Source organism: Petaurus breviceps, unplaced genomic scaffold (assembly GCF_028583685.1).
Source record: "Petaurus breviceps papuanus isolate PSGF00001 unplaced genomic scaffold, PetGlider_PUasm1.0 37, whole genome shotgun sequence".
Taxonomy (NCBI): Eukaryota; Metazoa; Chordata; class Mammalia; order Diprotodontia; family Petauridae; genus Petaurus; species Petaurus breviceps.
This window is the reverse complement of record NW_027186296.1, coordinates 21,744,175-21,758,128: the sequence shown is the minus strand read 5'-3', so window position 1 is coordinate 21,758,128 and position 13,954 is coordinate 21,744,175. Positions and strand designations below refer to the sequence as shown.

General features: G+C 39.6%; 1 long non-coding RNA gene across 2 annotated transcripts in view; it reads right to left on the bottom strand.

Annotated features, from left to right (window-relative positions):
• Positions 1–13,954, bottom strand: part of LOC138169012 (uncharacterized) — a 70,121-nt gene that overhangs the window by 13,061 nt on the left and 43,106 nt on the right. The window contains exon 2 of one of the 2 annotated variants that reach the window (XR_011170250.1): positions 360–481. The exons of the other annotated variant lie outside the window; for it this stretch is intronic. This is a non-coding gene — a long non-coding RNA (uncharacterized lncRNA). The remainder of the gene's footprint in view (positions 1–359; positions 482–13,954) is intronic. 2 annotated transcript variants of the gene reach the window in all.

Sequence of the window (13,954 nt, the reverse complement as noted above, 5' to 3'; positions counted from 1 at the left end):
TAGAAGTCACCTAGTCCAACCCCTCGATTTATAGATGAGAAACTAAGGCTTAAACAAATTAAGTGATTTGCATGAGGTCACAAGGTAGCATATAGCTAAGCCAGAATTTGAACCCAGTTTCCCTGACTCCCAATCCAGGCCTCATTCCAATACACCATTGGTGCTCACATTCAGGACCCCTTTATGCTCTTAAAAAATTATTGAGGGTCCCCAAAGAGCTTTTGTTAATGTGGGGTCACAAATATTAATATTTACTACATTAGAAATGTAAGCATTTTAATGTTATGATGAAAATTTTGACCTCAAAGATTCTCACCAGGGAGTCCCCAGATTACACTCTGATAACCACTGCACTATACCTGATTTCTTCATCTTCCTTCAATGTTTTATGGTTATGTATGGTAGCAGAAATATCCCTCCATTCTTCATTTTGGTTAGGAAAGCAACTTCTGGGGAACCAGGTTCCATGTTCCTTGTTAGTCTGATGAAGAAATATTGGGAACTGAGAAAAAAGTCCCAAATAAAACTATATGATAATATTTCTTATATCTAAATTTTTTCTCCTGTGATAGGAAAAATTTCCACTGGTCAAGCAACAGTCTCTGTGCTAACTTTAGTACAACAGAAAAAAAACAAAACTGGATTTGGAATCAAAGATTCTAGGTTCAGATCTTCACTCTGTATAACCCTGGACAAGTCCCTTCTCTTCTCAGACCTGATATTCCTCCTTTGTAAAATGAGTGTTTAGTCTAGAACTTTAGATGATCTCTTGGGCAGGGATTATTAAACTGGGTCCATGAATTCCTTTTTAAAAAATTTTTTTGAAAACTATTTCAATATAACTGATTTCCTTTGTAATCTTGTGTATTTTATTTTATACATTTAAAACTATTATTCAGAGAAGGGGTCCAGAGACTTCCTCAAACTGCCATAGGTGTATATGACACACTCAGAAAAAATGAACAACTCCTGAACTATAATTCAGCACATCTAGGGACTAAAGAGGGAGGGAGTAGTAACCCATGGAGAACCTTAGCATCCAAAACAGAAAGGAAAAAGGAAAAAAAGTAAAGCAGAAGCAAAGCCACAAGAAGTTATTTGTGTACCCTCAGTAATGTTTGAGCACCCTGAAACACCATTTCCCCTATACCCTAATCCACATCCCTTGAAAATATTTTGTGTCCCCCAGAGGCTTTTACTATAACACATGCCATTGATTTCTCTCGTACATACTATAGAAATTTAAAATATACGGCATTGATCAAGGCACTGAACCTAGAGTCAAAAAGACATTAATTCAAATCCTACCTCAGACACTTTACTGGTTGTGTGATCCTTGGCCAATCACTTAACCTCTCTTATCCTCAGGGTCATCATTTGTAAAATGTGGATAATAATAGCACTTATCTCATAGCATTGTTATAAGGATCAAATGAGATAACATATGTAAAGTGCTTTATGAGCCTTAAATAACTATATAAGTGCTGATTTGTGAGCCTTAAATAACTGTATAAATGCTTGTTATTACCAATGCCTAATCTCTATTATTGAAAATACATGTATTTGCTACAAGAAATACTAGAAGATAAAGAAAAAAGAGAAGGGGGAGAAAGAGGAGGAGGAAGAAGAAGAAGAAGAAATAAAGGAAGGAAGGAAGGAAGGAAGGAAGGAAGGAAGGAAGGAAGGAAGGAAGGAAGGAAGGAAGGAAGGAAGGAAGGAAGGAAGGAAGGAAGGAAGGAAGGGAGGGAGGGGGGGAGGGAGGAAGGGAGGGAGGGAGGGAGGAAGAAAGAAGAAAACAAAAACATTAGGGAGGTTTTCTTTTAAGGTTGCTAAGCATTTCTTTTGTGGAGTTGAACCAGTAACAAGACCAGCAATTCTGGGGTGACATTGATAAGAAAAATTTCTCATGTGTTGTAAATACTTCTTTTTTATTTAACAGAAAAACAAATTTAGGAGCTCTGTGACAAAAGTAGTGATATATGGGAAATCATTTTGGGTCTAGATTAAGTGACAAAAACAATCTGTGAATTCTATTTTGGCAAATATTATTCAAAAATCAGTGTTGAAAATGCCATGTGGTACATTAATAGAATTCATGTGGATGATTAAATCAGCCATACAGACTGGAACACAGGCTTGAAAGAAGGCAGACAGTTCAAACAAGGAAGATCTAGGGACTAGGCATGAAATGAAAGACAGAAAGTCCATGATGGTGGGAGAGGTCATTATGAGTGAAAGCCAATGAATGGGGAGGAAAATCCAGTGATAGAGGGAAGGGAGAAAGAGACACAGAGAAAGAGATGGGGAGGGAGAGAGCTGGAGACAGGGACAGAAAGACAAAGTAAGACAGAAAAATAAAAAGAGAAAAAAGGGAAGGAAGAAAAAGAAAGAAAGAGAGGAAGGGAGGGAAGAAAGAGGAAGGAAGGAGGGAAGGAAGGAATGAAGGAAGGAAAGAAGGACAGAAGGAAGGAAGGAAGGAAGGAAGGAAGGAAGGAAGGAAGGAAGGAAGGAAGGAAGGAAGGAAGGAAGGAAGGAAGGAAAACCAAAAGGGTAAAATTTTTTTTTTTTTTATAATCACTAGGAGAAGGGGAGAAATTGGTGCTGATGCCTTCTGCCTATAGTTCTGGAGCCCTCTCCAAACCTGACAACATAAACCAGGCCAGATTCATGAACTTCCCTTTTCACCCTAGGTGGGGACCATCTCATCTACCTGTAGGGATTTCTCTGCCTGGGTATGTATTTGAGCCTGAGTTACTGAAACCACCTTGGCCCACAAGCTTAGATTCACTGATGGGCCCCAACTAAGAGATCCTTTCTTCTCAAACTTGTGAGACCTCCCCCTCACCCCCATTTCTGGAGTTCAGTTCCTCCCAGGGCCTGGAGAATCCCCTGACTGCTTTTCACCATCCTGGTCCCTGAAAGCAGCAGAGATTTCCAGCTACTCAGTTCCAGATTTCCCTGCTTACAACAAAAGGCCTACAGCAAGAACCAGAAAACTACTAAAAGTCATCTGGATTCCTGGAACAGGGAACTCCTGAATGAGGGAATTTTCTACTAATACAACAGGTTAAAACTTTCTCTGCAATTTATAGTCTCAAAGAGTGGCCTCCTTTTTCTCATTTTTGTGCTTTTTTGCTGTTTAAAATGACCCCCAAGCATAGTGCTGAAGTACTGTCTCGTATTACTATGTGCAAGAAGGCTATGCCTTATGGATAAAATCCATGTATTAGATAAGCTTCATTCAGGCATGAGGTATAGCCATGACTTTGGCCATGAGTTCAATGCTAATGAATAGACAATATGGTACATTCAGAAAAAGGAAGAAGAAATTTGCTGATCTGTACATAAAGTCATTCTGAAAAGCACTAAAATAAATACTGTGACCAGAGGCCTGGAAGATCCTAACCCTGTATCTCCTAAGAGAAATGGTTCAGTAGCCATTAATTCAGTATTTGTGGTCCTTTATGAAATGTAACTACTGCAAATGACAAGAATCTACTGTGCCACGTATACTCTAACAATTCATTGTTAAGCATGGTGGCACATGCCTGTAATCCTTATCACTAGGAAGTATGAGACTAGTAGGAATTAGGAGCTACAGTAGAACCAGAGCCCATCATCACTAAGACTGACACCAATATAGGGAGTCCCTGGGAAGGAAAAACTATGGGGAGCAGGGGCAAAGAGCTCTAAGGAGGGGCAAAATAGCCCATGTTGGGCACAGTACAGTTCAGAGATGATTGATAATGGGATCAGTCCCATGAGAGGCTACCACCCTTCTAGCCTGGGTAAGATAGTAAAACTAGGGCTCAAAATTTTTGTTCTATATTTATTGCAATACCAGTCAATATGCCGAGGGACTTCTTTACAAGTCTCAACAAAGTCATGTGGAAAAATAAGCAGAAAAGTCTATCACGGAAAAGAAAGGCTGATGACAGAGTTTGTTTGTTTTTTCAACTTCTAGACTATAAAAGATATTTACAAAGAAGGTGTATCAGCAATGCAATATTCACAATGCCTACGGTAATTACAGCTATGCTGATGTAGTTATCAATCACAAAATATATCAGGCTTGCTATATGAGGGATGAAGCTGGAACATTTATTAAAATACCAAAAGACTGAGTCCCAAAACCAGAAAGTCAAAGCCATCAGAGTAGTTATGAAATTGGCACAGGTAGATAAAGTAGAAAGCACCCACATTCTCAAGCCTTTAAAACAGAACAGGCTACCTCAGGCAAAGGTCCTCCTCTCCCCACTCACAGCAACCACCCAGCATCCAGGAAGCATGCTCCCAGCAGCTCCGGCCCCTGGCAGTCCTCAACAGGAGTCCTTAGCAGAAATTCTGGCTGGCTCAAAAAGGGGTTCGTGCTTCCACTGCTGCTGCCTCTGCTGCTGCTGCCGCCATCACCACCACTGCTAGCCACCGCAGGAACTCTAGCTTGGTGTACAAAAGGATTCTGACTGATACTTATGAATTTTAAGCAGTCCTCACTTTCCAGTGTTATTCCTCCAGCACCTTCATCAGTGATTCTTACTATCCAAGACACTAAAGACTCCCCCATTTTTTGGGTGAATCTACTCAATATATCAGTGATCTCCTGTTCGTGATGCCATTTTGTAGCAGCAAGCACCCCAGCGTCCCCAGGGTGCCTGCTCACACAGGTTCTTAGATCTGCTTTGTTAAAGGAAAGCAACTCAAAATGGGTTAACAAGCTTACTTTAATCAGTCAAATATGTATCATTTACCTAGTTCAGGGGAAAAAGGTCAGCACCCCGCACTTCAAAGTATACAGACAGAATTATCAAGACAGAGAAACAGATCAAGTAGACAGATTTCCAAACTGTCCAACCATTACATCCATACCAAATCAACATCTAAGTTTCAACATCTGGGTTTTTCAAAGTGTGTGTGTGGGGTGGGGGGGGGGGTTCTCACCAGCGGCTTTCCAGAATCCACATCAAATCACAGAACACTTCTCAAAGTGAGCCCCAAAACAAAGCTACACATCAGGGCTTATATAGCCTTCTCCTGGCTCAGAGAATGTAACAACCTTATTAACTCACTGGCCAATCAAGAAGTATCTACTGAAAAACAAGCCTCCCACCCCAGGCTCCAGGTGCACTTTAGCCTAGGGGCAGGGAAGATCTTTAAATTTACATTCCCATTACAGAAGATTATCCCTAAATCTGTCTACTACTGGTCCCCAAAAAATGGAGAAACAGATCAATGAAGTACAGTTAATGTAGCAGATATCCAGCTAAATGTCTTCAGAAGATTAGCATATGTTTAGCAAACCTTTAGAAAATAAAAACTGGGGACATGATTAATTATTTAATAAATATACTTTGGAATATACTTCTAATACATGGGGCTTCAGTTGCAGAACACAGGGTTAAATATGTTAGTCTCTATTTTCAATTCAGCAGGAAAGGAATTTAGGCCTACTACTTATACCATAAACCTCAGTGAATTCCAGCTAGATGAGAAAATGCATACTTAAAACATGAACTTTTGAAAAGATGTCCATGGTCATATAGCCAAGATATGTCAAAGGCAGGGCTAGAACTCAGGTTCTTTCTGATTGTAAGTGGTCCAAGCAAAAAGCATTTATTAGGCATCTTCTATGTTCCAGACTAAGGCTAAGCACTGGGAGGAAACAGTCCCTGCTTTCATGGTGTTCATGGTCTGATGAAAGAGACAGTAGGCAAACAATTATGTACTAACAAGATATACAAAAGATAAATTAGGGGAAATCTCAAAAGGAAGGGATTTGTAGTAAAGGAGAGTAGGAAAGGCTTCTTGCAGGAGGTGGGATTTCAGCTGAGACTAGAAGGAAGCCAGAGAAGCTGGGAGGTAGAGGAGAGGAAGGGGAGCATCTGAGGCATGAGGGAAAGCTGGTGCAAATGCCTGGAGTCAGGAAATGGAGTGCCTTGTTCAAGCATCAGCAAAGGAGGCCAACATCAGTAGATTTCATAGATACATGGGAGTCAGGTGTAAGAAGATTGGAAAGGTAGGAAGAGGCAGGTTACAAAGGGCTTTAAAAGCCAAACAGAAAATTTCATATTTGATTCTTCCAGCTGTGCTTCTGACTCTATAGCTTTTGACACCATGACTCAGTTGTTCTTTCACTCTACAAGTTCCTGTAGTGCTTAGGTGTTTTCCACCCTAGAACATCCCTTTGACATGCTAACCCTCTTCTCCCATGGATGAGCTCCTTCTAGGTTCTCTGGTTTGTAAACTGGTCCAGGCCCCCTATACTTCATTTCCCTTCTGGCTGTGCTGGTCTTCACCATAATACTCTACACAGGTACTTTCACTTCTGGCCCCCCAACCCTTTTCAACTCTCCTTATTAGAATATTTTCTCCACTACCACCGCCACCACCACCACCACTACCACTGCTGCCACCACCACCACCACCACCATACTACCACCACTATACCACCACTACCACCACCACCACCATACTACCATCACCATACCACCACCACCAAAGTACCACCACCATACCACCACCACCACCATCACTATCACCCCTACTCATATAATATAATATATAATATAAACTACTTGAGAGAAAGGGCTCTTTTTCTTTTTTGATTTTATTTGTATCCCCAACACTTAGCACAATGCCTGGCACGTGGTAAGCATTTAATTAAATGTTTATTATCTGCTTTCTTGATCGTCAAGATTATGGGGGGCCACTAGAGTTTATTGAGTTTGGGGGTGGGGTGTGGAAGGGGTGATATGATCAGACCTGCACTTTAGGAAAATCACTTTGTAGCTGATGGATGGACTAAATTCAGAGATACTTGAGGCAGAAAGACCAACCAAGAAGCTATTTCAATAGTCCAGGAGTGAGGTGATGAGGATAGTGGTGGTGTCCGAGGAGAGAATAGGAGAGATGTTTCAAAGTCAGAATTGACAGGGTTTGAGAATAGATTGGAAATGGAGGGTGAGAATAAAGAGTTGAGTGCATTAGAAGGCTTGGTGCCTAAGAGAATGCCATCTCTCACAAGTGCATTTAAATATCTCTCAGTGCAGTTGTTAGAAAAGTGGCTGGCAAGATTAGAAGCAAGAACCCCAGGAAATGATTGGTTAGAGGAGGAGTCTTGAACCTTCATATTTTCCAGTCAACCATCATTCTTAAAGGCAGTTTGTGCTCTATAGATGATGTAATACATGTTAGCCAGTAGGTGGCAGGCACGAAACAGTTTCCATCAAGGACCCAAAAGTTCCCTCAATTTCAGTCTTAGAACAAAGACAATTCTTTAAAAATGAACAGACCCATTATTGACAGGTACTAAAGAAGAATGTTATTTTTATGGGAATTTTCACATTTGGCAAAAGAGGCCACATGCAGTTGCGGAGTGAATCTTTGAAGGGAGAGATGAACAAATTATGTTTGAGGCTTTGAAATGAAATTGAACAGTCTTGGCTCTCTCATCCCCTGTGCCCACATCCTGTCCCATTTCCCTGCTACCCTTACAATCCCCAAAATAACAGCAACAACAGCAAAATTTATATAGTGCTTTAAGGTTTGCAAAGCACTTTACAAATATCTTAGTTTATTCTCCCAAACACTCTGTGATACAGGTGCTACTATCATACCCATTATATGTAGAGGTAATTATTATACCTAGAGGCAGCACACAGTAGTAGATAGCATGCTGGACCTGAAGACCCAAGGTGAAATCTGGCCTCAGACACTTACTAACTGTGTGACCTGGGGCTTGTCACTTAACCTCTCTTTGCCTCAGTTTCAACTGTAAAATGAAAAGATGAGTACCACCTCCCTTGTGAGGATCAAATGAGATATTTGTAAATAATGATTAGCACAGAGCCTGGCACATAGTAGGTACAGTATACAAGTATTATATTTATTCCCTTCCCATTTTACAGATGAGGAAACTGAGGTGGAGATTAAATTACAAGCCCAGAGTCACACAGCTAGTAAATGTCCAACACTGGATTTGAACACAACTCTCCTTAACTCCAACTTCCAACATTCTATCTACTGCACCACCTAGCTGCACTTTTTAAAAAATTAATAATTTACTTATTTTTAGTTTTCAATATTCATTTCCACGAGATTTTGAGTTACAAATTTTCTCTCCCATCTCTTCCCTACCCCCTACACCAAAATGGCCAGTATACTGAATACCCCTTCCTCCAATCTGCCCTATCTTACATCTCCTCCATCCCCACCCCTTACTTTCTTGTAGGGCAAGATGAATTTCTATACCCTATTGCCTGTATATCTTATTTCCCAGTTCTTGCTGCACTTTTTAAAAGGTCTTCAAAAATTACAAAGAAACTGAGTACTACAATATGGCAGATGATTATTATTTCATAAATGGGTATACAATATTTATACCCAGTGTCCCTAAAGTCTTAATTCAGTTTTAATGCAGTTTTAAGGTTCAGTAGCTTAAAACTAGCTAAGAATTCTGGGACACCCTGTATTTGTCCTTGAAGGAATATAAATAATCCTGCAAGAGATCTTTCTAGTATTATTTTCTTTTCACAGAATTACAGTGGTAAAAGCAACTTCTTCTCTACCTCATTTCCTCTCTTCTACCCCACCCTGAAACCTCTTCCTTAGATATTACACCACTACCCCCAGCACATGACTGAGCACATACTTAGATCTCACTTGTCATCTCCTCACCCACCAACACACAAACACATACACACACTGCCCTCCCACTCCCTAAACTGCAAACTCATTCCTCCTTCTAAAATGTGGAAAAAAAGCAAAGGCATGATCCCAGCCCATTACTGGGATAGACATAGAAGTCAGTTTAGGATGTGAGGAGCAACTTTACTTCATGCCTTTTGTCTCTGCAAGGATGTGGACTCTGCATTAATAGGGAGATAGCTTGAGTTCTATCATTTAGAAATTCAGGATTATCTGAACCTTATTAAAATAAATATACATAATGTAAATAAATTATAGATTTATCTATTTGGTTTTCTTAAAATTCCCTGATCTTAGCACTGTGCTTATAACATGGTATAGGCATCTAATAAATGCCTGTCAACTGATTAGATGTCTCCCTTCCTTACAAGAAGTAGGGAAGTGACCAGGGAGGGAATGGGATGGATTTAGAGGGTAATTACTTGGGAAATTTAAAATTATTTCTAAATCTGTCCTAATTTAAGCTTTCTGCTATAGCTGCTACAGCTAGATATCCTCCCAAGTGACCTCATCTACCTAGCTGGTAGTCTCTACCACCAGGTTTGAAACACAAAAATCTGTCGTAAGAAATATTCATGGTGTTGCGGATCTAGTAATATAGCTGGTATCAGGAAAACTTTGGTTCAAATCCTCCAGGGTTCTCTGTAATTAAACTGCAAACAGAGACCATCTTTTGTCTTTCTTTTTATCTGGAGCACATTCCACAGTGCCTGGCACACAGTAGGCCACTAATAAATGTTTATTGACTATTGACTAACTGACTCTAGCATTTACCAGGTAGGTGACACTGGATGAGTCCCTTAACCTCCTTAAGCCTCATTTTCTCATCTGTAAAATGGAAGGAAAGATTCTAAAGTCCCTCTGAGCCTTACATTTGTGATCCTATTATCTCCATTAGATTGTGAATTGTTTGAGGGAAGGGATGTCCTCTGACTCTTTGTATTCCCAGCACTTAGCACAGTGCCTGATACACAGTCAGTGCTTAATAAATGTTTATTGATTGACTGATCTATAAGGTCTCTTTCAGCTCTAAATCCTATTCTCTTATAATAGAGCAACTGCCCATGGAAGGGATTCTGAGAAAAGTCTTGATAGTACCCAAAGATAATACTTAAATGGTGGATTTTAATCTAAACAGGTATTTCTAAATCATATAAGCCTTTTAATATTCCCTATTGGCACATACCTGGGAAGCAACATGCCAGCATTCAGACTAATCACCACTGGCAGGTTGAAAGCACTCCGTCATACCCCACCCAAATCCAACAATAATTCCAAGGCAGAATGAATTGTTCTGTGAGGGCTGAATTCAGGCAAACGGCTGCACTTGAGGACATAGAAGGCAACAACTGACCTCAAGGCCACAGGTTCCCCACCCCTGATTCTAATTAGCCCTCACTCTCAACTTGCCATGTATTCTACATTTCATTTTGTTAAAAGATATTATGAACCATGAGAGAAGACCGCACCTCCCTAAAGGCATGCCTTTTTGATGTTTTCAGCTTTCTTGATACAGGGTTCCTATGTGTGATGTGGTATAGTCAGGAGGGTATGAATACTGTGATACAGAGTTTCCCTGAGTTTACAGAAGTTTACATCCTCAGTCTACTGACAGTGGGAGATCTAACGTTAAGACATGAACAAAGTTGTGTTCTCCCATGAAGGGACAGTTTCCTGGGAAACTGAACACATTCTGAATCTCAGCATTTTCAATAATGACCAATGACAAGCATTGACTTTTAGGGAACCCAGTCAAAATCAAATATAAATATAAGGCAGGTGTGTTCTATCCTCATGTGATGCTTTGATCCTAGCATCTTAAGGTACCTTGGAAACCAGTATCCTAGTTACATTGGAGATGAAGAACATGGGACCTACAAAAGTTAAATTCCTTTGATGATAATGGATCCCTAATACATCAAATTCAATTAGACCATTTCTTTTCCTTTTTAGAAATTAATTAATTAATTTTTAGTTTTCAACATTCATTTCCACAAGATTTTGAGTTCAAAATTTTCTCCCCATCTCTCTCCCCACACCCCAATATGGCATGTATTCTGGGTACCCCTTTCCCAATCTGCCCTCCCTTCTATCACACTTCCCCCCTTCTCCCCTTCCCCCTTACTTTCTTATAGGGCAAGATAGATTTCTAAACCCCATTGCCTATATATCTTATTTCCCGGTTGAATGTAAAAACAATTTTTAACATTTGTTTTTAAAACTTTGAATTCCAAATTCTCTCCCTTTCTTTTTCTTTTTTTAACCTGTGATTTCATCAGTGTGGGTAATTCTCAGATTGAAAATTTCCCTTTGTCAAAAGAGAGAAATCCTAATGGTAAAATTTCAGGCCTAGTTAGGGAGCAAAAAAAGAAGCATTTTTATTATCAGAAGGACCTTCATTGCTGCACTGAAATGACCCCATGTGGATGAAAGTCAACCCTGTTATACTGACTTCAGGCCACATGTAGCCCACATGCTCCTTATTTGAGAATACTTGGACATTCACACATCATAGTCAGGATGCCTCTGTGGAAACAAAAGACCAGAGCCAGACCCATACAGCTATGTTTCCTGTTCTAACTTTGTAATGTGTTATCATTGCTCCAATTTTGCCTCTTTTGAGATTAATCCTATTCTCAGCAATCTGACAAAAGAGAATTTTTTTTAAGTCAGTGTTGATTTACTCAGGATTTCAGGTATTCTCTGGGGTGTACTCAGAGACACATAAAGCTGAAATAATTTGTACTACCTAGATAAGCAGATTTGATGTGCCTTGAATTGAACTGTTCTGTAAAAATAAAAAAAGCAATGTAAGTGAAACTTATTTGTCTATAGATTTAAATGCATTTCAGAATCTTTTATTGGGGCAGCTAGGTGGTGTGAATAGAGCACCGGCCCTGGAGTCAGGAGGACCTAAGTTCAAATCCGGCCTCAGACATTTAACACTTACTAACCATGTGACCTTGGGCAAGTCACTTAACCTCAACTGCCCCTCCAAAAACCAAAAAACAGAATCCTTTATTAATCCTCACAAGAAATCCTTTTGTTTCTGCTAAAGAAATCATATAAGTATATGCCTCTAACATCTACCCTTTCTAACCTCCAGCTGGGGAAGGGCAGGACCTGGATTCAGAGGAGAGGAGTTCAAATCCCAGTTTTGTATTTACTACCTGTATGACCTTGAGCAAGTCATTTATCCTGCTCAGGACTTAGTCTGTCCTCTTCAAAACGAGATGCCAGGAAGAGGTCTAAATTCCCCTTCCACCTCCAAAACCAATGATGCTATGAACTGCCTCACCCAAACCAGGAAGAGAAAACAGATGTGAGTCTGTTTTAAAAGAACTGGAATTATAAGTGGGTTTATTTAGCTCTAATTCAAAAGGTGAAACATATTAGTCACAAAGACCAATGACACAAATACTAGATTAGCCACGTAAACAGGAAATAATCATGTAGACCAAAGGATGAAGGTTAGAAGGAAGATACACACATGACCCATGGAGAGATTTAGACTAAGGAAAATTAAACTTTTTCTTGGGTCAAAAATCACAGTAACTTGTATGCTCATAAGTAGATGAATCTCAGTAGTACTCCTCAATGGCTTTTGACATGACTTAGCTTCGCTAGTGGCAACCAATACATCTCACCAGCTATTCACAGCCAGCTTTAATGGGAGAGGTAAGATTTAAAAAACCCTTTCCATAACCTCCTGAGTTCAGACCACTGACTATTATGTGACTAATATGACTATTATGTCACAATGTATAACTCTCTTAACCTCTTTGGGCCTCAGTGTCCTCCTCCAAGGTATTAGACCACCAAGATTCCTTCCAGGTTATGATAGGAATATTATGCTAACCCCTCCCCCATACAAATTAGGCTAATTTTTCCTTAAAAGGAACTGAGAGCTTCCTCAGGACTTGGTTGGGTTGGAGAGCTAAGGTCACTTCCTTATCACCTCATCACAGTTAGAAGGAGCTCCTAAGAGAGCATTTAGATGCTTAGAGGATGGATCTTGAAGGACAACTCAAAACAAGTGACTTTCACTCAGCTGGATCAATTTGGTGTCCTCAATGTCTATCCTGAATGAGTGTCCCTCTCCTCCCATGGCTAAGTAAATCTCTTTTTGTTAAATGTTGAATGACCTATTGTTTCAAAATGGACCCTAAACCTAAGGGTCATTGGCTTGAGACAGGCTCATCCTAGAACACAGCTCTAAAATGAACTTAACTTGCAAAAGAAAGTGCTGGCAACAATGGTAGAGATGAAGGGATGTGAAGTTGACCAAAACCATAGGGCTACAGTCTAGCACAGTGCTGTCTAATCCAAACAGAAAATTTCGTTTATGTTCTGTTATATTTGTATTTATTTTATTAAATATTTCCCAACTATATTTTAATTTTACTTGAGCCCCTGTGTCAGTGGGCTGAGTGTTTGGTACCTCTGGTCTAGAATATATGTTTCATTTGCACTACATGTTTTTTAACCTGGGATCTGTAACTTGTTTTAAAAAAAAAAAGTTGTGATAACTTTATTTCAGCATAATTGGTTTTCTTTGAAATCCTAAGTATTTTATTTTATACATTTCAAAACATTAGTCTGAGAAGAATTCCATAAAGATTCACTAGGACTGCAAAAGGGTCCAAAAGATTAAGAACCTCTGATTTAGACAAATAGCTCTATATAAATTTAAGGTTTACATGCCTCACAACAATGCTGTGAGGTAACTAGTGAAATTATTTTTCCCATTTTACTGATAAGAAAACAGAGTCAGAGAGGTATAGACCCAAGGTCACATGGGGAACAAGTAGCAAAGGCAGAAGGGTGCCTAAATGATGGTGACTGAAATAGAAATTTGATTCACTAAAGGGAGATGCCTAGGTACCATCAGTTAGGTATCTGCTAGACTGAGTAACATCCCCTGAAACTGGTCTGATTTGGAGACATATGGTGCTTTCTGGAATATGTTAGTCTAAATTAGCTAAAGTACATGCATGACCTAATCTAAAGATGTCCCAGAAATGGGCACAATTCAAAGAACTCATAAAAAAAAAATCAATCACAATTTGCCAGGGCTGTGCTAAACACTGAGGAGAGAAAGAAAGATAAAAACAGTCTCTGTCCTCAGAGAGCTTTCATTCTAAGGAAGCCATAGGGAGACACTGAAAATTATTGAAAAGAGTTGTGATATCATAAGACCTATACATTTAGAATATCAGGTTAGCACTTGCCTGGAGGCTGCAGAGATTGG